Raw genomic sequence first — 27,086 nt, 5'->3', positions numbered from 1 at the left:
CTGTCAATCCATTTTTGATTACTATTTCTGATTGCAGGTTGTATATTTGTCCTACATGTATACACACATGTATGCACATATTTGTGTATGCTTCAAATATTTCATTAAAAAAAACCCCAGAGCATCAAAATAGTTAAATTATCTTCACGATTTTAAATATTCTTACAAGACAAATTTAAAACATTTAAAATTTAATCCTTAACATTAAAGAGGTATGTTTAATGTGCTTCCATTATGGCAGAAGTAGAGGTTTCTCATTTTCTCTGGAATCACATTATCAGCTTGACAACATGGAGTTTGTCTCAGAGATTGGAAATAATTAAATTTTTTATTACATGTGCTTTTAAACTAACCTCAGTATTCACAGCTATGTACAGTAAGGTAAGAATGTTTCATTCTCTGAGTGGCACAGAGCTAAAATGCTTTAAGCTAGCATTGCTCAGAAGAGCCTCATGTGCCTAATTGCCAGAGCACTATAATGTACTCACCTTGGATTATTCCAGGGTGAACATCAAAACTCTTTCTGGTTTCAGATAAGTTTGTATCCTTAACTGATTATTACTGTAAGTTCTTGAACTTGGAAACAGTGCTGAAATCTCAAGGCAACAGACTTGATAAAGCATATATTTGGTTTTTAACTTTGGCCAGGTTGGAAATGAAACCTTTCCACTACCCCACTGCCTTAGTATTTTTTTCTCTAACAGAGAAATATATAAAATTGGGAAAAATTGTAACAGTACATGAGAAGTATTTTGGTCCTGGACACAGGAGAGAAAAATGAAATGAGGAGCGGAGGGGAAGACCATTGTGAGCAATTGGTAGAAACCAGTGATTGGGGTCATAACCAATACTCACACATAAATTGTATGCAACAGACACAATAATGGCACTTCTTTTTCACCCAAAGGTAGTACCAGAAGATTTTCTTGAATGGTATTTGCATGGCTATTCAAGTATAAAACTCATGAAGCCTTCCACTAAACCTGAACTGGGCTGACAGGGTTTTCAAGACTGATTTGTGTTATCATAGTAACCTTATCAATATACCACTGCAATTTAGAGAAAACTAACTCACAGTTTCAGTCTATCAGCATAGAAACTACCATTTAATGTACTTTCAAGTTAAAAACACTGTAGTTAGTTTGAAATGCAAAGTATTTTGTCCAGAGAGTTAACATCCTTAACTTTGTACTTTTGTGTCTTAAGACCTCTAAATATAAGGTCAATCCAAAAAAAGACACATCTCTTTAAAAGTATAAAACTCTTTTATTTTAGGAAAATTAACTTTGGTCTAACACTAATGAAACTCAAACCAGTTGTCTGTATCACCAAACTGTCTTGTAGAATTATGCTGTCCTTTTCTTACTTCTCAGTCTTGCTTTGTTTTCTAATATGTTTTTGAAACAATTTTGGAGCACTCTTAAGAGCTGGTCAATATGCAGGAAATTCATCATCCTAAGCACCATACAACAGATGAAAAAGGTCTCCTAACAAATTTGGCCACTCAGATGGAGCATAGGATAAGCAGGAGGATATTCTCGTTTCCAGTGAGTGGGCAGACAGCAGCCTTCTGACAGCAACTGAACTGGGTAAATGTGCATGTGCAGAAGTCTAAGGTTGGGTTAACCACATACCTGAATGAATGATGAATTCCAGGGCTATATTTATGTTGTAGTCACAAGAGCAGGGGTTACTTGCATTTTTCAACTAAATGGATAGTTTGTTAATCATTGTGCTTTAATTTGTGTCTTCTTTACTATAGCACTTTTATTTTATCCAAATTAAATTAAAACAACTATTTTTTTTTACTTCTCTTTACAATGAACCTGATAATTTCAGCTGCAAGTCTCATAAGCTTCTAGAAGAAAACACCCTACTGCTAGTGAACATCAGTGAAGATATGAGACTAATTCTTTCAGGCGCTTCAAAAATAATTTCATTTTAAGATGCTTTATAGTAACTTAATTGTATTCTTTCAGACTTGATTTACTTTGCCAAGAAACATATATAACTTACAGCTGTGGAAATGTACAGAACTAAATTACAAGTAAGATATATACCACTCATGAAACCCTAATATGCAGAATTTAATGCTTGTTAAACACCACAAAATGTAGAAGGTTTTTTAACTTTTAGGCTTAAGAATTCCATATATTTTAATATTTTATCTTCTGTGCCTGAGAACTTTTTCTAGCAACCAGCTGTGATGATTACGTGCTGCTCCATACTTTGGCTTTTTTCCAGAAAGCATGAGTCCTGTGGGATGCATCAAAGAAAGCCATTAGTGCACTCATTGGTGTAAAACTTGCATGATGACATAAATCTTTTAGCAAGTGGATTTGGAAGATGTTTTTGTGAAGGTTATGTGTGTAAGGTCAGCTATATTACATGAGCCTTCAATGTGAGCCTTCAACATTACACTTTCCGACATTTAATAAAATAGTGATTGCAAAGAGCTGCAATCTCAGAGGCCTTGTTATACCAGCAACAGTGCAAAGGGAATACCCTCAGACTTTCTTCTGTGTTTTAGTTGAAAAATAATGTTTTTTTTATTTTCCTGAGCTATCTAATAAAACCTGATTCATTAGAAGATTTTGCTTTTTATCCTTGCAGATTATAATAAAGTTGCATTTTACTACCTATATACAAACAAGGATTTAACTTAGAGAAAATTGCATATAAATGCATAGACATTTCAAAATAAAATGAAATGTATATAGCTAATTTATAGTATAAAGATTTTATTGTTCTGCTCCTGTCAGTCTATACAATTTTCATCATTTATGAAAGTCTGATCTGGATTTTTTAAGAATAAAAGAGTATATTCTTATATCTCCTGGAGTCTTGCACATTTTGTAACTGAAACAAATGATGCCAGGGTAAAATGAAATTATGTCAATTATTTTTAATTAACATCATGATTTATAAGTCTGGAGATAAAATTGTAAGATGAAGACTTTATTATTGCCAGCTCAGGGGAATTGAACTGCATTGTTAATATAATGTCCACTGGAAGTTAGTGGATATTGGTCACTCTCCACAGTTTTCAGAGTGTCCACCTCATACCAGGTCTTGCTTTCATTTCTCTCTTTCCAACTCTGCAAAGAAAAACTAGGAAAGCAATATGGTTTTCCAGCTGGATATATTAGGCACCTGCTTCTGTTCTAATTTACGTTACTGTTCTAATTTACATTACTGTTCTAGTTTGGATGAGGATATGCTTCTGAAGCAAGTCTCCCAGTCACTTCCATGTACTGAGCCCTAACTGACTTCACCATGTGGTTTCAGAGCAGTAAAAATTCCTGTTGCAGAAAACTAAAGAGGAAGCTGCTCTTCCAAAACACAGCTACGGTGCTCCATCTGCTGATGGGCATTCAGTCCACTGTCACCAGCTCAGGCTGTTTCCTGGTGAAACCCCTTAAAGTCGTGTCTTGTGGACATCTGGGGCTAAGAGTCAACTGTTTTACTCGGCAGGTCTGTTGCTATCCTGCTACCCCAGCTGCTAGCATTGCCTTGGTCTCAAGGCACCAGAGGATGTCACTTATTTCAAGCTGCACTTCAACTGACAGGGCATGAGCTACATCCTGTGAACCCACCTCTGGGTTTACTAAGCTGGTATGACTTACTTACTGGCTATAAAAAAACGAGGTGGTTAGTTGGCTTGGACTACACACCTACTGGTGCCTAGACCTGGGTGAGATAGAAACAGACCAGAACTTTAAACAAATTTAAACTTAACTACTACTTTACTATTCAATAAAGTATATTTCTAAACCATGCTCTGAACTGGTGCTGTCTTTAAATCAGGTCTCAAACATATCCAAAACAACATTTTACCTCTGCAGACAGAGTCATGTGGGAAGATGCCTCTACATTCTTGTAACAAATATCAAAATTAAGGGAGGAGAATGCTTCTTTTAAAGTAGTAATTAAAATTTGGATCAGCTACAGTTTGACACCACCATCTATAAATTTCCGTTATATAAATATTTCTCAATCTTTCTTCACAAACTCACTTCCTGGAGGGCACTGATCCATTTAGACACCAAGAAACTGTAACACATACTATATAGATATAATTATTTAATTAAAGGTTATAAGGTTACTAGGTTTGTGGATCACTGTGAATATTTAACTTCAAGCATGCTTGCTAGTTGCAGGCTGTAATTAAACAAAAATGGATAAAAAAAATAAATAAAAGGACACCTTAGGGCAATTTCATGATTTTAAATGAAGAAAAAAATCAGTAACATTTCCAAGGGCAAGCTGAAGAGATTATTTTAAGAGGATTAGCACTGTCAGCATATATAAGCTAGCATTTCAGTGTTAAATTTTGAAAGCTTTAACTTCAGAGATCAGAAAAACCAACCCAACCAAACAAAACCAAACAAGAAATGTAGAGCAATTTAGAGGAAATACTATTGTGATCAGTCTAAAGATCCGATCTTTATCATTATTTCCATCATTAATGGCAATAACAGAAAAGGTCTTCCAAAATTAAAAAATCCTGTGATATTATGGTGTCAGTAGAAGTCATCCTGGAAGGATTTACCAGAATACTGCCAGCTTTTCTTCCTAAAAATACATTGTGAATAATAATAATCAAAATTATAAGCACTGTTGATTGGTCAGAAGACAATGATTTTCTGTCTTGACAAAACAAATAGACTACTTGATTGTAATATCAACCATTGTTCAAGCTGATTACAGTTAAATATTGTATCTTGCCTTTAGTAACAAATAAAGTCTTCATAAATTTAGGGATATTATGATCAAGATGAGACAATTAATTTAAAAGAATCATCAGGCTCCTGAATGACTGCTGCTGGAGAATATTCCAAATCAAAAATTATAAAACCCACACTTCTGAGCTGCAACTTTCAGTTTAAAAAGATGCAGGTGTGTTAAACAAAATTGATAGTAGTCAAAGAAACAGTGGTAAGTTAACATTCCTTTTTCAGGAAAGAAGACACTGTTCCGTGATTTCTTGACCTGCTTTGATATTTACTTTGAGATTCTCACTGAAAATTGCTAAATATTATACTAGCAGGTATAGTTTCATTTTAATCACATTCATTTCACTGACTTATCAAGATGTAATTAAAAATCTTTCCACGTTTGCTTTGTAGAGAAACAGGACAATGATGACATTTTCTAATTGTTTCTTTTATGCTTGTTTTAGCTGGGAAATGTGTTTTCCCTGTCTTCTCTGTTCAGACTGACATTTTATCTTCTAACTAAATATTTGTTTTTAATACTTGCAAGATCACTTCTGCTAAAAGAAAAAAAAAGAGAACTTTCTTTTGTCTTCTGTTATACAGCAATTTTATCTGAGAGCCTTTTGCTGGCCTTTTCTTTACCTTAAAAAAATAAATCTTTAATGATTTTCACTTCCAATCCAGTCCTGTTCTTGCAGTAACTGTATCATGAAAATTCTTGACCTGAATGTGGTTGCTTAAAAATAACTTTCTGCTTTTGCACATATTTTCAAAAATATTTTGTCATACTTAATAAATGTGTTAACCAGCAGACACTCAAAGCTGCCCCTGTTCTACTTATTAATTCAGAAATGATCTGCAAAATCAGCTAATATTACAGAAATATAAACTACTCATTCAGATTTCTCAATTTTATTTCAACACAGATTATGTATTCACAAACCAAATAATATGCAGAAAAAAAAATTATTTTTGGATAGATTGACTTGATAGAAAAATAAGGACTGTCTCTTACTCATGCAATTTAATTTAGGTGGTCCTGCAAGAAGCAGGGAGTTGGACTCAGTGATGCCTAGGGTCTATTACAATTTAATTCTATGAATTTTTGATTAAATGATAATAAAAAGACAATTATTTACTATCTCTTAATGTAATTAACTCCTCAGACATGGCTTCAACTTGAGAGAAAAAGAGAAAGAAAGAGAGAAACACAGATCCTTGCATTTTTCTTATTAAGATGAAATGCATAAACACATTTTCCTGTTCTTTATACCAAACTCTCTCTTCAAAATGTCTTCTCTGGTTGTTTTAGGTTGCTTTACACTGGATCCTTTGAACCTTATTCTGAGATATGTACCTCTTCCACGTCCTGTTAAGCATGCCTAAGGTCTTGATTCCTCTAGCAGTTCTGTAAAGGTGAAGTAATTTTGTAGGGTAGAGTTTGTTAGAGATAACAATTATTTGGGACACAGAAATAGGTACAGGTTTCTTTTATTTGACATGGTATCTTTCCTCTATCATCCTGGGTATGGCTTTGGAATTGTTTAAGATGCTAAGCATAGACTTGTATAGATTTGCATTATATAAGCTCATTTTTCTTTTTTCCTGACCTTCTTTGAAAAGTTATCCCTTGCAGTATATTTGTCAGTGTCTTCTCTGACTTACTTATCTGGCAATCTGTCCCTTGGCATCCTTATAACATCTGTCATGAATGTCTATCTGCACCATTCTCCAAGTCTTTCATTTGTTGCCTTGTCTGTTCACAGTAATTGCCACATTCATCATAGCTACTTCTTTTGAAGTAGAAACAATTTCATTCTCTGATGTTGCATTTAATGTCTTCTTTGTAGTTCTTTGTGTTTTATTTCTTTTTTGTATTGTGAGAGCTCTGCACTCAGCAAACAAGCATACAAGTAGTGCTAAAATCAAATTTTTATCACTTCCTTCATATGCTGAGATAGTCATCATTACATAAATAAAGAGCTCACATCTCTTATCACAATTTGCACATGTACAAGAGGTGCTGCCTTGAACCTGCTTCAAAATATTGTGAACTGGAAATTGAAGCTGCAGTTAACTGCAATGAAAAATATAGCTTGATACTGTACAGAAGTGTAATAGAAAGAGCAAAAGGTGCATTCATTTGAAAGTACAAATGTTTCGGTCCCCTTCTCATCCTGAGTGTTATGGATGCCAGTGTTCCTATCTGTAAGAGAACAATGGGGAATAATATGCTAAGGATAGGGATAATATTCTGAAATCACATGATTTCAGAAAAAATTTTGCCACATACTCAGCAACAAAATCAACCTCTGTCAATATTTCTTACATGTGAAAAAATATTTTTCTTAAATACGTGACCTTTGTTTACAGCACCCTCTCAGGCACACTTAACTGCCAAGCAGATAAGCCTGTCACACTGTTCTGCCTAGAGATATCTTATTTCCTGCTACAGTAACAGATTCAAGAATCATGCAAAATATAAATGTATCAAAGAATGAACAGTCTAATTCCTTAACAGCTTTCCTAGCACATCTGACATTGCCAGTTGTACAGGAGGATGAAACTAGTAGGCATAGAAGGAACCCAGGAATATCTTACCTTTTAAAGAGCTAAATCTTTACTCTTAGCATCATGTCATGTTAGACTATGGTTATGTATTGACACGACATCAATATAGCATTATCTCTGATAATTCTGTTGTATGAATAGCCACATAACACTTAAGTAACATCAGCATTTGTCAAAAGCCAAATGTTCTTTGGAATTTTTACCCTATTTTTGAATACTTTTCGTTAATTCTTATATGAAGTTTCTTTTTTTTTTTTTTTCTTCTGTTTCATGTTGCATGTCTATGGATTGAAAAATAAGAATAAAATACAGAGACTAAACTGTATTGGTTTATTTTAATTTTTTCCTTAAATATATAACTTATGGCATTTATTATTTATCCAGATTTTAATGGGTAATAATCTTTTGTATGTGACTAGTCTTATTAATTCTCAAAATACTAGTCTGAATAAGAGTTCATCAACACGTGCAAAGGCTTCCAGCCTAACACAAATATAGCACTGAGAGACTTCCTGCACTGAAGTATGCACTTTATATGTTCTTCATAATTCTTACCCTAAGGATCACAGACTATATTTTTTGCAGGAACAAAACTTTTACTTTCAATTTTATCTTTCTATCTAAAAATAAAAAATGGTCCAGCCCTCCATCAACTATATTTGCATTCTCAGTAATACACACAGGTTCACTTACACATTACACACATTTACTTTCTTTATAGAAATCTGAACTAGGACCAGAAAATGAATCTGTGAGTGAATTATTTAGACAGTAACTCATTCCAATATTGTAACTAAGGAGTTGGAGATGGAAACATGTTCACTGCAGACCAGACTTGGTTTTCTGTTTCCTTCTCAGTTTTTATCATTGCTAACCAGTTCCCAAACTGTTGTGGCATTGTACTAATAATGTTCCAGGATTTGTTTAGAGTTTTGACATTCTTCACCCTTAGCCCAATTAGACTAAATTGTACACATTTTACCTATGTCTTTACCTAATAGAATTCTTCTGTAATGTCCATGTGTCTATAGTCTATTGTAACTGATTGATAGTTATGGACACAGAAAATCCTGGGTTTTAAGCAGAGATTGCTACAAACAAACCATATTGCCTTAACCCGACTTTATAAAGTTTTCAGGTAGATTTACAGGTTTGGTGGCAGAGATCACCTTTTCAAGTCACATTATAATTCAGTGGGTGATGTACCACTCTATACTCTACTTGCTTAGTCTTTCAATACTGAGTAAAGCAATACCAACTGCGCACTAACTCTTTGAATTGTAGGCATTTGCCTGAGACCACCAATCCATTTTAAAAAGTCTGCTGAACAGCAATCAGATAATAATGACTTTTTGGTAAGTAGTTAATGATGCAGGAGTTTAGAGGACCCATACCTGATTAAGTGTGCAGAGTAGATGGTGTGCAGTTAATGTAATGTAAAGTAATGATGGAGTAAGTAGAATAAGTATAAATAGCTTAGTTGCCACATTCTCTACATGTTGAATGGGAAATTAAACTGGCATGTAGAGGCCCTCTTTATAACAATTATCAGTTAAACCTCCGTATTATGGTTTATGTAGGATGAACTAGACCCTTTATTAGCTTGATGTACTGGGGTAGGATTCAGCTAGGAAGTGAGTTATTCAAATAAATCATGCTACAAAGTATCACGGATGAAATTAACTATTTTTAGTATTTATATATAACACTAGGATTGGGGTCATACACGAGTGATAGCACCTGAGTGATTAAGTTTTCAATCTAAGATTTTTTCAATCTGCTTTTCTGATTTATGCTATGCTTTAAATTATTATCATGCTAGACTGTGTGGAGCGTAAGAAAGCTGACTACATGACAGTATTGCTCAAGTCCTCCTTTTGAAATCAGATACATTACAGATAATTCAAGAGGAACATATGAGCATCAATTGATACAAAGTTATTTTCTAGTACTTGTTCATCATAAAGTCTTCACTGCTTATCAATGCCAAGCATTGATAATTATGCATATTTTTTAATAAAATCTTTTACTATCACATAGGCAAATCTGTCATCTGTTATATCCAGACACAACTAGTACAAATTATAATTAACAGCATTCTTCTTCTGCTGAAAGCTCCCAGAATAATGAGTACTTGTATTTTTATTACTCTTGGAGGAGATCAGCAACTATATGTACATACAAATATAATCCTAAGAGTCTATAGCAGACAGCATACAATGCTGATCTCTGAAGATTTCTATTCTAATCCAAGTTATGATGCAACTTTTATATCCATTTTTCTCTTTTTAAAATGGGATACCTGTTCTCCAGTCCAGTTCCCAAAGATTGTGTCATTCTTAAAATGTATATATCAATTGTTCAGGTTTGTTTATTTTTTTTCATGCTATTGCCCAGGTTTCTGGGATTAGGTTAGACAGGACTGTCATTTCTACTCAACCAGTTTAGTCAGAAATCTGAAAGGAAAGTAGATAGGACAAACATTCTTTCTGGGATAAAGGTTCTCCTTTAACAGTAACAGGTCTTATAACTATCTGTTTCAAAATATAATGTGAGAAGTAAAGCACAGAGACAATATATTCAAAACCAATTTTGAAAGGACATATACTTTTTACTACAACAAACGAAAAAACCCACAACCATAAACAGTAAATAAACACAAAAGAAACTCCTTTATTAAATCAAATGAAACAAAGTCTTTCATTTCAGCAACTGAGAAAGCAATGAGAAGAAAATACTAACTCTATTCTCAGAAGAGTTCAAACACTCAACATAAATTAAACCTACCTAACTCTTAGAGGATTTACTGAGGTCTACTAAGAATTGTTGTTTTAACCTTTCTTTTTCTGATTGCTCTGCTCTTGTGTGTAGTTAAACATTTGCTTCAGAGAACCTGGTCTGAGTCACTGCATCTTTCAAGTGATCACAGATTCCAAAGGAAAGAAGCTCTGTAACACTAGTCTTGGGCTCTGGTGTGCAGTGAAATGGGAAACAAGAGACGCTGCAATCCCACTTGAAAAAGGAAGAGATTTCAGTCAGAGAAAAATATGAACTTATGGCATTTGAAAGAAATAGCCAAAAGACTTCAGGATCCAATTCATTTTTGATTGAAAAGAAATCTTTAATATCACTTCATATGTAGCAACATATATTAACTTGGTCATGCACATCAAGACTATAAAAACCTGACATATGTTCTAAGTCTTTTGATGGTTGCAGGAAAGGATCACATGATTTTAATCACAACCAAGTTTAGCAGCAAGATACTTGAAATTATCGAATATATCATCACATCCTTCTCCACCCCCCAGGTCATTCCCCCCCCTATTTTTTAGCTATTAAAACTATTCAATTATTAAAGTATGCCAGCATATACTACCTCATTGCATATTATTCCATTTTGTTTAAAGATAAATTGTTTAAATGATGAGCGGGTGATCACAGGGCTCTTGTTTTAAAGCAGTGAGTGTTTTTCTTTAAAGCAGATTTAGTATGTTTACACATTATTAAAAAGAAAAAAAAAAAAAACCACCCTCCATTTAAATTATCCAGTAAAATATAATGCATGAACAAGATTCTACATTTTCACAATGAACAAATAGAGACATGAGGATGGAGTTCTTTCCCTCTGTATGGAATCATTTAGCAAATCCATACTTTGCCCTATTGACTAGCACAGTGAAATAAAATTTAAATTTTTATACTCTTGAGAATATCAAAGAAATCTGACATCCAGAAAGATAAAGAAACACAGCATCATTTTACCAAGCCTGCAGACAGCTGAACAGATGTCACAGCAGCCAGCAGCAGAACCAATCAAGGAGTCAAAGAGAGGAATTTACCAAGGGAACAGACCCAGGCCCAGATGCCAATACTAGAAGAATTCATCTCTTAACATCTGGTTGTACCAAGCATTCCCCATATGTGAGTGTATGTATTGGCTTTGGGCCTAGTGCACACAGAAAAAAAAATGAAAGAACTAGAATACTTTCAACACTGCCAGGAATAAGCAAAAAATCTGCCAAGTTTGTGCTGAAATTCTGTGAATCTGACAGGTTTTTTTCTACTTGTAAATGCACAATGTGTCCCTGCTGTAGTTTTCTTGCATGGTTATGATTTAGACTGTGAAATAGGTTCCCACCTGCTTAAAAAAAAAAATTACCTAAACAGCTTGCTGAAACTGACCCAGTCTGACAATAACCTCTGAACCTCCACCTCAGAAAACCTCTAAATCATAAAACAACAACAAAAACAGACCAAATCAAAAAAACCCCAACAAAACCCCCACAAAACCCAAAACCAACGCTCCCCACCCCCAAAAAACCCAACAAAAACACCACAATAACAACAAAACATTACCTAAGGTAACCTTAGTTAAATTGGAGCTTACTGGATGTTTCACTCATTGTAATTGTGATTGACATAGCAATAACTTGCACCTCCTCCTACCGTCCACAAGCAACACAAATTAATAACCATCAAAGAAATTGAAGAAATGGAATAGAAATAACACTAAGCAAAAAAGTGACAGGGACCTAGATGCTGCAAGACATGAAGCTACTAATTCCTTCTTTACTTTCTAAGTTTTTACTTAAATGCTTTGTTCCATCACGGTCTATAAAAAAGAAAAAAAAAATCCTCACAAAAAACAAAAGCCTTGCATATGTAACCACAAAATAAGCAAACTGCTGTTTAGTTACTGGCAAACCTATTTAACACCTAAAGTCACATAATTTGGGATGTATGAACTGTTAGATAAAAAAATCATCCAGGTCATGAAAAAGTGCCAGCTTGGAGCTCTCACTCAGACCTGGTTATCATGGCAGGTTGTTTTTCGGTATTATTTTTAATATCTAGTATTTAATATTCAATATTTTTGATCTTTTTGTCCTAAAATACGGGTGGTGTTGGCAAGCAGTCTGAAAACAGGCCACTGGAATGGGCTAGCAGAAAAGACTGCAGAGAAAGTCTTTAAGGACAAGTTTTGGACATATTAAAACTAAAACACTATCTCTTGTGAAATAGACAATTCGACAAACTTTGCTATACTACAGTCAGCCAAGGAGTCTCTTTAAATAGGAAATTTACCTTCAGAAAAATACCCTTTGGAATGAAGTACAGAAAGAGCTTGCTAGCAAATGGCCTCATGTGGTGGCCGGTGAGCCGACGTTACAAGGGACAAAGAGCATCTGCTGGTGGGACAAGTCCCTAGTACCAAAAGAACCTCCTCAGGTTAGGGTAACCAGGAAGGCTTCTCCCAGGATGCATTGTTCTGTTATGGTAATGTACCCCAGTTCTGCTTCCCTGATGGCCCCTCCACCTCCTTGTTACCTTATATGTCCCATGCCTTAGAAGGTTCTCCCCTCCCTGTTCTCCCCCTTGGCCTTTGCCCCTTGCCACTCCCCCAGAGCTTCCCCATTGGTCCCTGGTGCTTGCCTCACTCCTGTACTTAAGCCTGAGTTCTTCATTGTTCTAGGTCTTTGCCTCTGGAATCCTTCACGGGGTGGAAGCAATAAGCTGCTTCTGTGGAAATCTGTGCAAAGATCCTTCCTGCCTCTTTGCTGCCGACCCATATTACTGAAGCTGTTGGTGCGTTTGTGCGTGCACGCGTGTGTGAGTGTGTGCAGCTGATCCTGCTGAGCAGCTTCGCTTTGGAGATGCCATTTAGACATCGCTACACCTTGCACTTGGGCGCAGGAGCTGCAGAGCCAGAGAGATAGCAATAGCCTCACAACTGTTGACTGAAGTTATTTTGGATACCACTTGTGTAGAAAGAAAGATAAAATTGTCTTTGGTCTTACTACAATGCCAAAGATGTGTCAAGGACCAGATTCTAATGGTAAGTCTACAACTACAATGTACAATTTTACAGGCAACCTGTTGAGGCTCTGAAATCTGCTTTTCCACAGGCATTATTTCATTCAAAATCTTACTCTGGTCAAAAGGGACAATATTCTGTATATGATGACAGAAATTTATTGCTTGTCTAGTTAATGTTTTAACCATCTAGTCCACATCTAATTTATAAAAAAACCTCTCAATAATAATAATATCAATAGTAGAGTTCAAATTGCCTCTATTCTGTGGTGCAATGCTCACTCATTTGATGTTCCCCTGGATCCCAACTTGATGGATACAGTTTGTTTCAAGGCTTATAGTGAATGACTTGTATCTTGGTGTCATAGCTAAGGAGCAAGGTTCCTTGATTCACAGACCTGGGGGCCACTTGAAGCTGTTTTTATAGGGCATTTCATAAATTTTTTTTTTCACACTGTGTCCCATTTTAAGCTGGAAAATTGCATAGAGCTTAATGCAAAGCATGTGTGTTACTTTGTGACAGCTGAGGAGTTAAGTCCTTCACCACATATGGCACTCCCAGGGCTCTATCTACATCAGGGCAGGGATCAATTGGTTGAGCTCTAGGACTATTGCAAGAACCTACAGCCAGCTCAGGCCAAGGCAAGCCTTGTCCTATTAACTAGTGCAACGTGTAGGCTCTTGGAGTCCTGAGCAGGTGAGTTTGTGCTCTGCAATGTGAGGGATCACAAGGGACAGGGAGATTGGTGGGGGGGAGTGTTGTCAACTGGGAGATTTACTTCAATGTGCACTTCTGGTTTGAACTAAAATGCTGATGCAGAGACATTCTAAGTGGGTTGGGAGTTTGTGTGGTTTGAAAAGTGGTTTTGGCACTCAGAATTCAGTTGTCTAAATGGTTAGGTCACTTCTGAAAAACACTAAAATGTATCTTGGAATTCTTATCTCAAGCCTCTATTTCCTCACCTGCGTGTCAGACTACACCCTCTGCACAATTTTTAGAATATTGTCCCAAAGGCACTACTTCTCACCGGCAGACCCAAGATATTTGCAATTCTCAAGCTGCAAACCCTGACTGAACTGCAAAATGCTATTGCTGAGCTGAGCTTTTGTAATTTTTTAATAGCTTTTATGGCTGTAGGCAGATATCTGCTCTCAAGCGTTTCTGAAGCAGAAAAAGTGAATCCAAGGGTCAGAAACATGCACATCACCTCTTCCCCTCCTCATAATGAGATGAGAAAGAGAAGATTGAATCTTCAGTTATCTCTTGCATGTGCAGCACAAAAGGAAAAGCTGTACAATCACCAGTTCACCCATCCCTGCAGGAATCTTTTGCAACACTATTCTAGCAGTCAACATAAAGTTATGTGGTTTACTTTAGAGAATGGAATAATACACAAAGCTCAGATTAATATTGTATTTTCTATCAATATAAATATGGGGTACTATGCTAATTGCAGTTTTCACTAGTGCACTTTTTAAAATTAGTTTAAGCTGCCATATGGCATTCAGCATGTGCCAAATGCTGTTATCTGCACCAAAATTATATTAGGCCCCCAAACAAAGATCTTAGGTAAAATGAATTGAAAATCACTCTAAAGTGGCAGACTATCATTGGTTCTTTCAGCAATTCATGACAAATAACAAACAATTTCAAGAGTTAAAATTAAGTTTCTCTTCAATTCTGCTTATCAGTATTACTCATAACACTATATTCCTTTTAATACATGCAATTTTTTAATTTAGGACAACATTGAATGGGTATTCCTTTACATTTTTTATTTTTTTGGTTGTTTTCCCCTCAGACACAAAAATTTCTGAGAAATACAAGTTTCTAGCATTTCTAGACTTGATGGAATCAAAATGAAAGATATCTGAAGTTTTTCCAGTCTTTGCTCTTCTTTTAAATTAAACTAATCATTTCAGATGACTTTTCTGTGCCTAAGTTGGAATAGTCAAAACCATCACTACAGTATATGCTTATGAGGGTGCTGAAGACTCTGCAATATACCAATATGTAGACTAAATCTAGAAGTTTTAAAGTTAACACATTCAAATATCTACTATTCAGTATCCAGAGCCATTCCAGAACAATAGCTAAAGTTGATCTATTTTAGGACTAGGGAGATGAAGTCATAGGACGCTAATTTAAGGACCAACAGTTTTAAAGGCAGTGCATTTCAGCAATCATCTTGCTGGACTGAACCTGAGAATCACTTTTAGTTTTTTATTCTGCCACTATATTCTCTGTGTAAGATAACAGAAGTTACTTTTCACTTTTTATCTTACCTGGACCTTTTTTTTACTCGGTCCATTAAGTTCAGAGTCCTTTAGGAAAGACTGTTTAGAAAAATGTTTAGAAAGCTGCAGGCACAATCTCAAGTCCATGTTCTACCTTGTAGACAAATGTTCAACTTCTTTTAATTCCATTTGCGCTATGTGCTGCCTGGCGCTCTCTTATAGTTATCTTCTGACTTCAAGATCCATCACCTCCCTTCAGCCAAGTGACACCAAAAGTTATGCCCTTCCCATCAGTCAAATTTTCATATCTACTTGCTTTAAAAATCCTTTGAAGCTTACATTCCTTGAAAAAGAAACTTTTCGCCATCATCGGTGTCTAACCCTAAGGCCTCCATCAGGATCTTTATTATCTAACAGTAGCTATTTTTGCTTATCTAAACGCACTAGAAAGTTAAGGAATTATCTATATTTCTTTTTAAATAATTTAAACGTGTTTTGAAACACTTATGAACAGAAAAAGAAATTCACTTTTATCTCTAACTGAAAATAAGAGAAAAATGAATATCTGTTAACCCCATTTTTGTTCTCTTAGATTGTATTAATTCATAACCCATAAGACTCTCTCTTAGCCATGGAAGCAACATTTTAATCGTATATAATTTTGACACTCTAGACATGCAACATAAAATTATCAAAATTTCCACTGATAAGTCCCTTAAGTAACAAGTTTCATTATTCACTTTAGCTCTAAGAGATAAAAGAACATTTAACTAACACACGAAAGCTGGACTCTTTAGGTTCTGTTGGTTTCATTTAAGCTGCTGCTCAGACTAAGAAGTAATTTTCCTTATTATCTCTCGCTTTCAAAGAATTGAAAAGTGTCAAAGCATGAAATTTAATCATAAAGCACCCAGCACTCCTTCTCTTTAGAAATAGTTATTTTGCCTTCAAGGATTTCTATTATCGTCTCTTTCTTTTTTGTCAAACATTCACTTTTCTAATCGTTTTCCCTTATGCCATTTTAATAACATCAAATCTAAAACTAAGTAAAACTGCATCTCAACAGAGATTACATAGAAGGTATGAAAGAAGAAATTTATCGTCTCTGTCAAGTGTTAATGATGGTTTGATTGATTACGATCTTACTTCTGATATCTTAAAATCTTCTGTAGGGTCATTTTCTGTCTTCTAAATCTTACAAAATCATAAAAGGAGCCCAAGAATAAAACAAACAAACAAACAAAAAAATTTCTCTGATATGGGACATGACAGGAAAAAGTTTTGAGCGGGAACTTCTAGGAGAATAAAATACTGCTAAATAAAACTGTTTAAATAACAAAACAAGCAAGAAACTCACAGAGTCTGAATGACAGCTAGATGATTCAATAAAAATTCATGAAACAAAATTTTTTGCATCACTGCCACTATGGAAGAACAAAAGAAGAGAAGTTCACATATCAGGGAGAAGAATCAGAGGAACTGACTTAGAGGAGAATATTGGCAGAAGATATTTCAAATAATTAAGTGGATGAATATTATTCAACCTGTCTCATTCAGCTTATTACCAATTGTTCACAGTTTGGGAGCAACAGATGTCATATGCCTATGAATTCTTAAGGAACTTAACTAGGAAACTCTTTGTAGAAACGAGAAAGTTACTAAAGTCGACATCCAACTTCTTTTCAACTAAAATGACAACAAGGATTCTAGCGAAATACAGAGGATCACAAACAAGCAATTTTGGTTTCTCTACTTTGAAAACATTAATCCAGAATAGACTAAGTGGAGATAATGGTAAATATAATTATTAGAGTCAACAAAGCTTATAGAAAGAAATGTCTTAAAAAGAATTAGGGTTTTTGAAGAAATATATAAACATATAAACAAGAGTAATTCACAATGTGAATATCATAATGTTTCAAAATTTCTTGACAATTCTTGAAAGAAATGGAGAAGGTAGTCACTTCAAGAGGGTGTCACAGGCAAGACTCAATAAATGACAATCCCTAGGGCTATGCATCAACAGGCTGGAGTCTGTTTACTCAGCAGGGTCTTTGCTGTGCTTGTGACAGAGAAATGTGGTGTTTGAGGGGTGGAAGCCAAAATTCTGAGATGTCATGGCTGCTGCAAACTGTCCTGCTGCAAATCCTAATTCCAGCAGTGTGGGAGACAGGTAAGAACTCCACGAGCATTATTAATAGCCAAAATGAATAAATATCAAATGGTAGTGGATCTGGATAAGGGCTATCTGGATGGTGATTGAGATGGTGATCTGGATAACAACCAATGAGATAGGAGTATTTAGACGGCTTTATTAGCTCACAAGCTTGCTCCCTCACTAGCCCACAGCATTACTTTTCCCAACACAAAGGTCTCTGCTGGTCTGAGAAGGATGGGCAGAGTGTCTTATCGTGCATGATGTGCTGCTGCTCACAGTTGCCACTCTTGAGCATCACTGGCAAAGGCCCCTCCCCAGGCATTCCCTGTGTGTTGTTTCCACACAGTTCTCTGATCTCTGGGTCCTTCCCCCATTTTTCAGATCTTTCCTCCAGCCAGGACAGTCGTCTTCTTGACAGTGTCTCTTCCCCAAAATCCTTTTTTCTTTACAGAAACCAAGTTTGAGTGCCGTTTCTTTTTTGTGGGTCATGTTCTCTGGCTCCCCCAGTCTAAGCAGTGCATATGCAGAAACAATACGTACCCAGATTATCAGTTGCTGCTTCTGTCCCATGTCTCTATTAAGTGGAGGATTCAGGACATGACTATACTGTTTAATTGCTGCAAAATTTACAACCAACCTTTATGCACTGATGCTAGCAAGTGGGACTCTGAGAGTTCAGATACTCAGTTTTGGACATTCAACCTTCTTCTCACCACTCACCACCCCTGCCCACCCACGATTATCTGTAGTCTGTTAACATACACAGTCTGATACTCCCTAAAATCAGTAAAAGGGAGCACCTTTTAGTGGTGTTTATAGTTATCCACTTGCTATTAAAAGGGTCCTAGTGATCTAGATAAAACTCAATACCTAAATATTAGATGGATAAACCACTGATAGCACTTTGCAATATTTTTTCATTAAATATGAAACCATGTACAGTGTGGGCTGAAAAAGTAATTAGAATTCACATTACCAAGCACCCAGGTTAATGATTGTATAATTTCCTAACTTGCCACACTTAATTTTGAAAATATTATCATTTCTTTCTGTTTTGTAGCTGTGATTTTTTGGTTAGATTTTTTAATAGCAAACTTGAAAGAATGCATGACATGCCAGATTCAAATTCTAACATTTTCTTTGATGTTTGATTCTTGATTGCTCCTTAGAGATGTACAAATATGGTTTCAGTTAATTTCCAAATGGTTCCATTAATATAATTACTGATACAATATTTATTATTTTTAAAAAATCTAATTCCATACCCTTTTTACATATTCTATAAATATTTTTGTTCTCATATTTTACTAAAATGCTTAACAGCAATTAATTTATTTGTGTTGGAACTGGAAGATAATATGACTGGCAAAAAGCTCCTCAAATCTCTTTTTATGCAACTGCTCTTCCCACACACCTACACAGATTCATATAAAAAAGGAATTACTTCAAAAGTCCCTACTGAAAATACATTCTTGGTGTCATTTATGCTATGGTTATGTCTTTGCCCTCAAGACTTATTTGTGCTTATTATTGTACAAACATAAAAGCAATGAATGTCACTATCTCAATAGGTTTGTATTGGTATAATTGTAACTTAATGACAGGAGGACAGGGAGCTCAGCTGTCTAGATGACCTATGGCATAATTAGTTTCATTATGATGTATACATTACAAATTGAGTGAAAAGATCCCATCTCAGGGATCCTATCCCAAGAGTTCGATTGCAGACATCTAACCATAGACTTCTATCCATAGACATCTATCTACATTCATTTTATGGTTTTTAAAAGTGACTAAAAATTTATGCTAGTGGAATTTCAAAAGTTGTTATGGATTTGAGGAGTAAATTCCAAACTCTTTGTGTGTATATATGTGTCTTTGGACCCCACTTCTGTACTCATGACCAACACATTGTGTCTTTTCCTCATCTTCATCTCAGTCAGCTCTGTATTTAGCAGTGCAAAGTAATCCCAAAGCTGGCTAAGCATTTTAGGACATCACTGTAACCAAAGTATCCAATGCAAAGAAAGCAGTAAAATTAATTCCTCAGAATCTCCTGTATATGTAGAGCCAGGATATTCTATGATTCTATCTTGTAACCTCTCCTAGAAGTTCTGAGATAAGGTATTAGGGGAATGTCAGAACCATCAGTATATAAAAGGGGCTTGTAAGACAGATAATTTTTACCAGCTCCAGTAGAGACACAACAAGAAACAACAGTTGTAGTCCATTGATAGAGGGTAGACTTAGATTAGAAATAATGAAAAAAAAATATGACAAGTGTCATGAGATACTGGAACAGGTTGCCCAGAGAAGTTGTGAGTTTCCCACTCCTGGAAGTGTTCAAGGTCAGGTTGAATGAGGCTTTGAGCAATCTGATGGTAGTGAAAGGTGTCCTTGCCCATGGCAGGGGAGGAGGACTAGATGATCTTGAAAGGTCTCTTCCAATCCAAACTATTCCATATTCCTATATTTTTTCCCTTGCTTTTAGTTTCAAAAACTGTAGTTTTCATCACCTAACGAGACTAGCTTACTTTATGCTTCTAGGTATATATTTTGTGTTTTTAAAAGAGATCAAGTATTTGCTGCTCTCATAATGAAGATAAATGACTACATGACCTAATGATCTGATTTCTTAAGCTTGCCTTTATTTTTCTAAAGGAATATAATTAATATTCATGTAGCACAATAATTAAATTGAAGTCAAACAAATACTTTTTTTCTTGAAGAATAAATTTAAATTTTAAATCATAATTCCACAAGAAGTCTTCCTAAAATTGTTCCTACTACTTTAAAGATTGTATGTGATTGACACAGTTATTGTAATGCTAAATTTTTGCAAACTGCTAATTTATGTGTCTTTGCCACATACTTTGTAACTTACCTTTCCTGCTGTTAGATAAGATAAAGTAAAATTGATCTGCCTTTTTCATATAAAGAACTTCACAGTCCTCATGCAGTTTGAGAGCATATGGATTAATTTCCCTTGTTCCTTTAATATTCCAGTTATTTATGAATTTGTCAGACTGACAGTCTGAAATATGAATGGTATGAACATTAAAAAATAAATTCAAAATAGTGTTTTTGGAAATATCCTAAGTTCCTTTGGCAAGTAATTTGAAGTACATTCAGAAAGGAAGATGCACTTTCTGATTCTCCGTAAACACCAGTTATTTTTGTTCTAGTCTTTATTCTCTGTTATAGACAGAGGTAATTTCTAATAATAAATTTCCCTTTTATGTGACAGTGCAAAATACATCTATGTAAAATATGTCTGATTAGTCATCAGGGTGCCATAGCCTACTTTCTGGTGTAAATTCAAAAGGGAATTTTCATTAAAACTTTGAGACATAGTTGATAATTACAAAAAAATATTATTAAAAATGACATTTGAAGAATCAGTGATTTCCTTTTCATTTTTTAGACTGTGTATTTCCAAAAATTAAGCTGAACTATTCTGCATTTGGATTTCTCATTCCCACTATCTCTTCTCTCTCTACCTGGCTTTATTCTTGTCTTGATGTATGGAAAGTCACAAGGATGAGTTATTACTCGGTGAAGTGACAGAATATCTTAAACTCTTCTTTTCAGTAATAGCATACATGAGGCAGAGAAATCTAATGGAAGAAAGTAAAACACATATGCCAGTTCCTCAGAAACATAAATTTTACATGTAAAATAGATGCTAAGCTTCCTAAACTTGTGAGAATTCCTCCTCACACACTGGAGAGCAGTTTAACTTCAAACTGATTTTTTAGTAAACCTCATAAAAGAAAGGGAGACTAATGGTCATTCCGTATTTAAACACACTTAAGAAGAGATAAAAAATATTTTAGAATTTTCCCAAACCCTTAAAAGAAAATAAAAAATAATGTTAGCTAAATAAAAAATATCGATTTTTGATACAAGGGACTTACAGCATCAGACATTAGAAACTTGATTTTTCATATATATGGTCGATAAAAGTCTGCATAACAAACAAAAACCTCTCTAAGGAGAATTTCTTTTCTTTCCTGAGGAACCAATGCACAAAAAACTAGGTATGAAGATGGAGATGTATTGTTGAGGCAGGTTACACTGAGGGGAAACATAAATAAACTCTGTAAGGCTGTCAGATTCAGAGAAGCCTTTCAGGCTGGAGGCAACACAAACATGATGAGTATGACGTCATAGTGCCAGTAGTTATATAACAAGAATTTCAAAATAAAATCATATCCCAAATGCCATTTGTCCTTTATTTATCTTTGCTTTATTTTCACATTTCGTGACTAGCTGAGCTCATAGAGTTGAAATACTATGGAACAACTCACATATTAGATAGACAGTGATATTAAGAATTACTCAAGTACCTTAGATAAGTAACACATTAAATATACCAGTGAGCATGGGTATTCTTTCTTTCATATGCATACTGCATTTGCTTCAGCAGAGTATTTAAGAATGTCAGTCTAAAACGTGTATTACTCTCATGCAAAGTACTTACAACCTTCCAACACAAAATGCTTACAATGTCTTTTCATAAATAAAAACAAGGGAAAAATAAAGTAATATTTGATTTAGCCAACTAAAATGCAAAAAAAAAAGGGTCTTTTCTTTTTCCACAAGTATTGCTGATTTTTTTTCCTCTCCTCAGACTGAGAGGAAGACTAATGGAATATCAGATATTATTCACAGACATATTTTTTTTTCAATTTTAATTACATTAATCTCAAGCTTAGAAGTAAAATTGCTGCTATTCAAAGAAACTAGGAAGAAAACATCCTATACATAGTGATTAGAACACATTTCTGTAATGTCAAATTTAAAAGTTTCCTTATAAATTTGCTGTCTTCGGCTTTAGACCACAGAGCTGAAATTGAGCCCACCTCATCATCAAAATACTGTGATACTTGGTATCTGAAAGTAAAATTTGAAACACTAATCAGTAGTTGGTGTTAATTCACTGTATCTCTGTAACATATCCATAGCATTTATCTGAATTCTTTTATTATGATCTAATTTTTAAAAACTCTTACATGACCCTATCTTCTCAGTACTATCTAATCACAAGAATAATTTCAGTATAGTAGCTTCTGGATAGTTTCTTTCAAAACTGCACTTTTAATTGATTCTATTATTTGCCAGGAAGAAAAGGAGCACACAAAGTCCTAATCACTGTCTCACACAAAAAGGACGTTCGATTAGTGTTTCATTATTTAGTGGTGTTTAATGTCACTGACATCAGTGAATATTACCATTTTCTTTCAGCTTGGAAGACAGATACTCCTGCAGTAGGACTCCTTTAAGGCAATCTATCCATACACATGTATAGTGAGAACTATTATAGAAACATAAACAAGAGAAGAACAGACATTAGATATTAACAGATTTTTTTGGAGCCTGAATAGATCCAGTCTCCCACAATTCATTTGGAAGGAAAGGTACAAGTAGAAGAAGTCTATACCTGAAACCTAGGTAGGGTTTCCTGCCCTTCAAATTTGTTGTACTGTGATGTCTGCAAAGCGACAGACTTTAGTATGTTTGAGTTGCTCATCCCAGGTAATGCCTGTGTCACTTCAACTTTCAAGCTTGAGAAAAGTTGTATTCTCAATTCAGGAAGACTAAGATTCCTGAGAAGTAAAGACTTCCATCATCAGAGCTGATCTTCCACACAATATGTATCTGAAGAAAAAAAACCCCAAAAACTCCAAACAAACACCTCCCCCTTAGATTTTTGATAGTGATCATGCAAATTGTTCATACTGCACAGATTATTTTCCAAGTAGACCCCCTCTATTCAATGTCATATTGTAAGTGAAAACAAAATAATTCAGTAAAGTTTCAAGGATTGTGAGAAAAAAAAATAAAAGGAGAAAAACCCTCAAACACCTCTGCAACTGATGTTACAGTTCTTCCAGCAACTGCTTTATTTGTAGTCTAATCTTCTACCGTTGTGAGTCTGTAGCAAATTTGCACCATCCATTAATAAAAAAGGTCAAGGCTGAAGGTCCTGTCTACCATGACCCTTAGGCAAAGACAAATGAAAATTCATATTAAAACTTCTACTCATAAAATGAACAAGAGGATCTGCTCATTACCCCCTTACTCCTGACATTCCATTGACTTCCGTCCGAATTTTCTATTCTCTACACATTTTCTGCTTGAATTATGTATTTTACCCCACCTATGCTTCTTATGTTAAAATAGAAATGAACAATAGGTGAGAAAGCATATGGATGCTTTTTTTGCTTTAAAAATATTTCCAGAATTACCTTTTTACTAGATGAGTAAAAGTGATCAGCTGGATGGGGCACTGCTCCTGTACAGGAATGCTGAGTGAGTTGGGGTTGCTCAGCGTGGAGAGGAGAAGGCTCCAGGGAAATGTTATAGCAGCCTTCCAGTACTTAGAGGGAGATTACAAGAAAGATGAGGACAGACTGTTTAGCAACTCCCTTCTCAGTAAGAGAAGGGGTAATGGTTTAAACTAAAGGAGGGTCGGTTCAAACTAGGTATTAGGAAGAATTTTTTTACAATGAGAGTGGTGAAATACTGGAACAGGCTGCCCACAGAGGTAGTGGATGTCTCATCCCTGGAACCATTCAAGGACAGGTTGGATGGGGCTCTGAGCAACCTGATCCAGTTGAAGATGTTCCTGCTCATTGCAGGACTAGATGACTTTTAAATGTCCCTTCCAAACCAAACTAGTCTATGATTCTATGTTTCTATGAGTTGCTGATCCTCTTTAGATATTTCAGCTAGAAATTTTCGTTTGTATAATTTAATCATAAATACTGCCAGCATCCCATTTATCGATTTTAATAGTTAAGTCCCTTTCACGTATGATTTTCTAAGTATTTGACATCAAACAAACTTCAAATAGAATAAAACAGAAACACAAGAAAAATAAATAAAAATTATTTTGCAGTCCAAGGCTTTTAGCAAAAAAAAAAAAAAAAAATCAGTGTTAATTAAAATAGGATTAGTGCTGAAGCATAGAAAACTGCATTAAAAAAAATCTACATCTGAGAACTAAAGATAAATTTAAGGATACCATTTTCAGGTGAACTTAGAGATAATCTTCTTCTCCCACATAAACCTGAGCTAAAAATTTAAGTAAAGTCATTACAAGTACAACTAATAGCAGTTTAGTTATTTGGTCCCAAAGGGTTGTGTCTCACAAATGCTTTCAGAAGAAATTCAGTTGTATTTGGGGCAGGTCGGTGAACCTAAAGAATAATTTGCTTTCTAACATTGCTTTTGCAGCTCCAAAGCAAAACGGTCTTTTCCTACAAAGTGAAAGGTGAAAGGTAATGTTAAAGCGAGATGTGAAAATGAAACCCTTAGCTGAGTTCATTTGTAGAGTGATATCTGTGTACAGTGGGAAATTATTACAAAAGATATACCAAAACCACACAACAACCCCTTTAAAATCCTTTCTTAGAATCACATTTCCAGTTCTTTCTTGTTATAGGCTTCTGAGGACCATCATTTAACACACTCTACTAAAGTATATTTTAGCAAACCAGTCTCATATCACTAAGCAAATAGCATATTTGCCATGCCAATGTCATCCTTGTTATATTCCTCACTTTTTCTCCTTACATTATTCTCATGATTTACATCCAGTTTGTAGATTACTAGTTTCTTGTAATCTATAAAATAGAAATTATTTCAGTTATTTGTAGATCTGTTTGAATTGCATTTAAATGCAACGTATCTAATTATTATATCTTATAGGACACCCTATGCAGAGCTAATAAAAAATAATTTCACAATGTTATATCTCATACATAAATTTGTTCGTATGTGTCTGGTTCCTTTTTTCTTTTCTTTTTTCCTTTTCTTTTTAATAGGATAGCTAATCTATGTATAATCCTTTCTTTAAATTCTGGCATTTTGTGACAGGATCATGTTTGGAATTAACATAAATCTTAGTATAGGCAAACCAAATAATTACTGCAATCTTATGATCCATCTTAATATTCACACTTATTAACAAAGATTTTGGCATAAAGACACCACTATCATTCATTTGGTGAGGATTAATTCACCAAAGGTAACACAAAGCAGTGTCAGTGGATTGACACTGCTAAGTTTTAGGACACAGTTCTGCTAACTATTTAAAGGCAGTCTTCCCTATATAGCTGCCATCTTGAACATAAATTTAATGAAGTTAGAAATAAATATTTGAGTCATGAAATGTTATGAGCATCTTCATTCAGTTATCTGCAATGTTCAGTAATTTGAAGACTTTGAAAGTAGATGATATTGTCTATTGAATTTTGAAGTTTATTTTATGAGGAAAAACATAGTCTACATATTATGGCTGTGTTATCAGTGGCTTTGTCTTTAATATGTAGCAATTTTATCAAAAACATGAAAGTCATGACAGGTTTGGCACCTTTTTCAGGTAGGAAAAGAAAGATAAATTTCCTGAGGACACTTTGAAATTGTAGATTATCAACAGTTTTGGTAGGGAGTTGTCTAGAATACAAAATTCTGTTTTCTCCTAACAAAGAACTATGAGAAAGTAAACACAGACTTCAAAGGATGGGATGGGTCAGAAATTAGAATACTTAAACCTCGGAAACATAATTTTAAGGTGTGCTTCATCACTGACTTGTTGAGATATCAGACAATCTGAGATTAAAAAATAAAATTATTTTGAATTAGATAAAAATAAATAGAAAAAGAAAGAAGGATTTGGTTTCATTCCATATATTTTTCTTCATTTGAAGGAAAATAAAAATAAGATAATAGCTCATTAATGTGTTCTGCAATATTAACATAAAGGAAACTTCACCATTTTGCTCATAAAAATTTATGACTATTTCAGATAGGTAGTGGATTATGCTTAGATAATTTTCTTTGTAAATTAACTAGTTTGTTGCCAGCATCTCTTTTCCCCATTAAAACACTTACCCACTGTTACACAGACATATGTATTCATGACTTTATGCTACCATATGGATGTTGAATCATAAATCTTTAGCATTTTCAGGCAAGAAATGCATTAAAGCTTCAAATTATTTAAATAATTTTTTTTCATTTCATCATAACACATACAACCCACGTGCTGGATTTTGCACTCTTTCAAAATATTCTATTAAGGTGTTTTCCACCCTTTTTAGGATCCTCTGAGTGACTCTACTCTTCAATGTATTGACTCATAACCTGCAGCTGTGTGCCTACAAGCTTGATGTCAATGCACTCCATTGCCTCCTGCAGATGTTTTATAGTAATGTTAATGAGGACAGATACCAGCATAGAGCCCTTTGTTATTCCACTTGATTTGAAGATCATATTATTGTATTTCTATTCCTAGTCTGAGTTAAACAGTTAATGTAAATTACACTTCTTTTACTCTTAGCCTTTTGGCAAACTGAATTATTTGCTTGGGAAAAATCAAATGGGGAAACACACAGATGCATAAATGCACAATAGTAAACATTTTTTTTTCCTTATTTAAATGTGTGCACTTCCTTCTGTTGTGATATTTTAACCACAGAAACCCATATCAGAAAACAGTTATGGTAGGCAATGAACTTAAGAAAATCCAAAATATATACATAATTATCTGAATAATTCTGTTTCCTCTCTGGATT

The sequence above is a fragment of the Corvus brachyrhynchos genome, unplaced genomic scaffold (genome assembly GCF_000691975.1).
Source record: "Corvus brachyrhynchos isolate BGI_N302 unplaced genomic scaffold, ASM69197v1 scaffold71, whole genome shotgun sequence".
Classification (NCBI taxonomy): Eukaryota; Metazoa; Chordata; class Aves; order Passeriformes; family Corvidae; genus Corvus; species Corvus brachyrhynchos.
Note: the sequence above shows the minus strand (reverse complement) of the source record.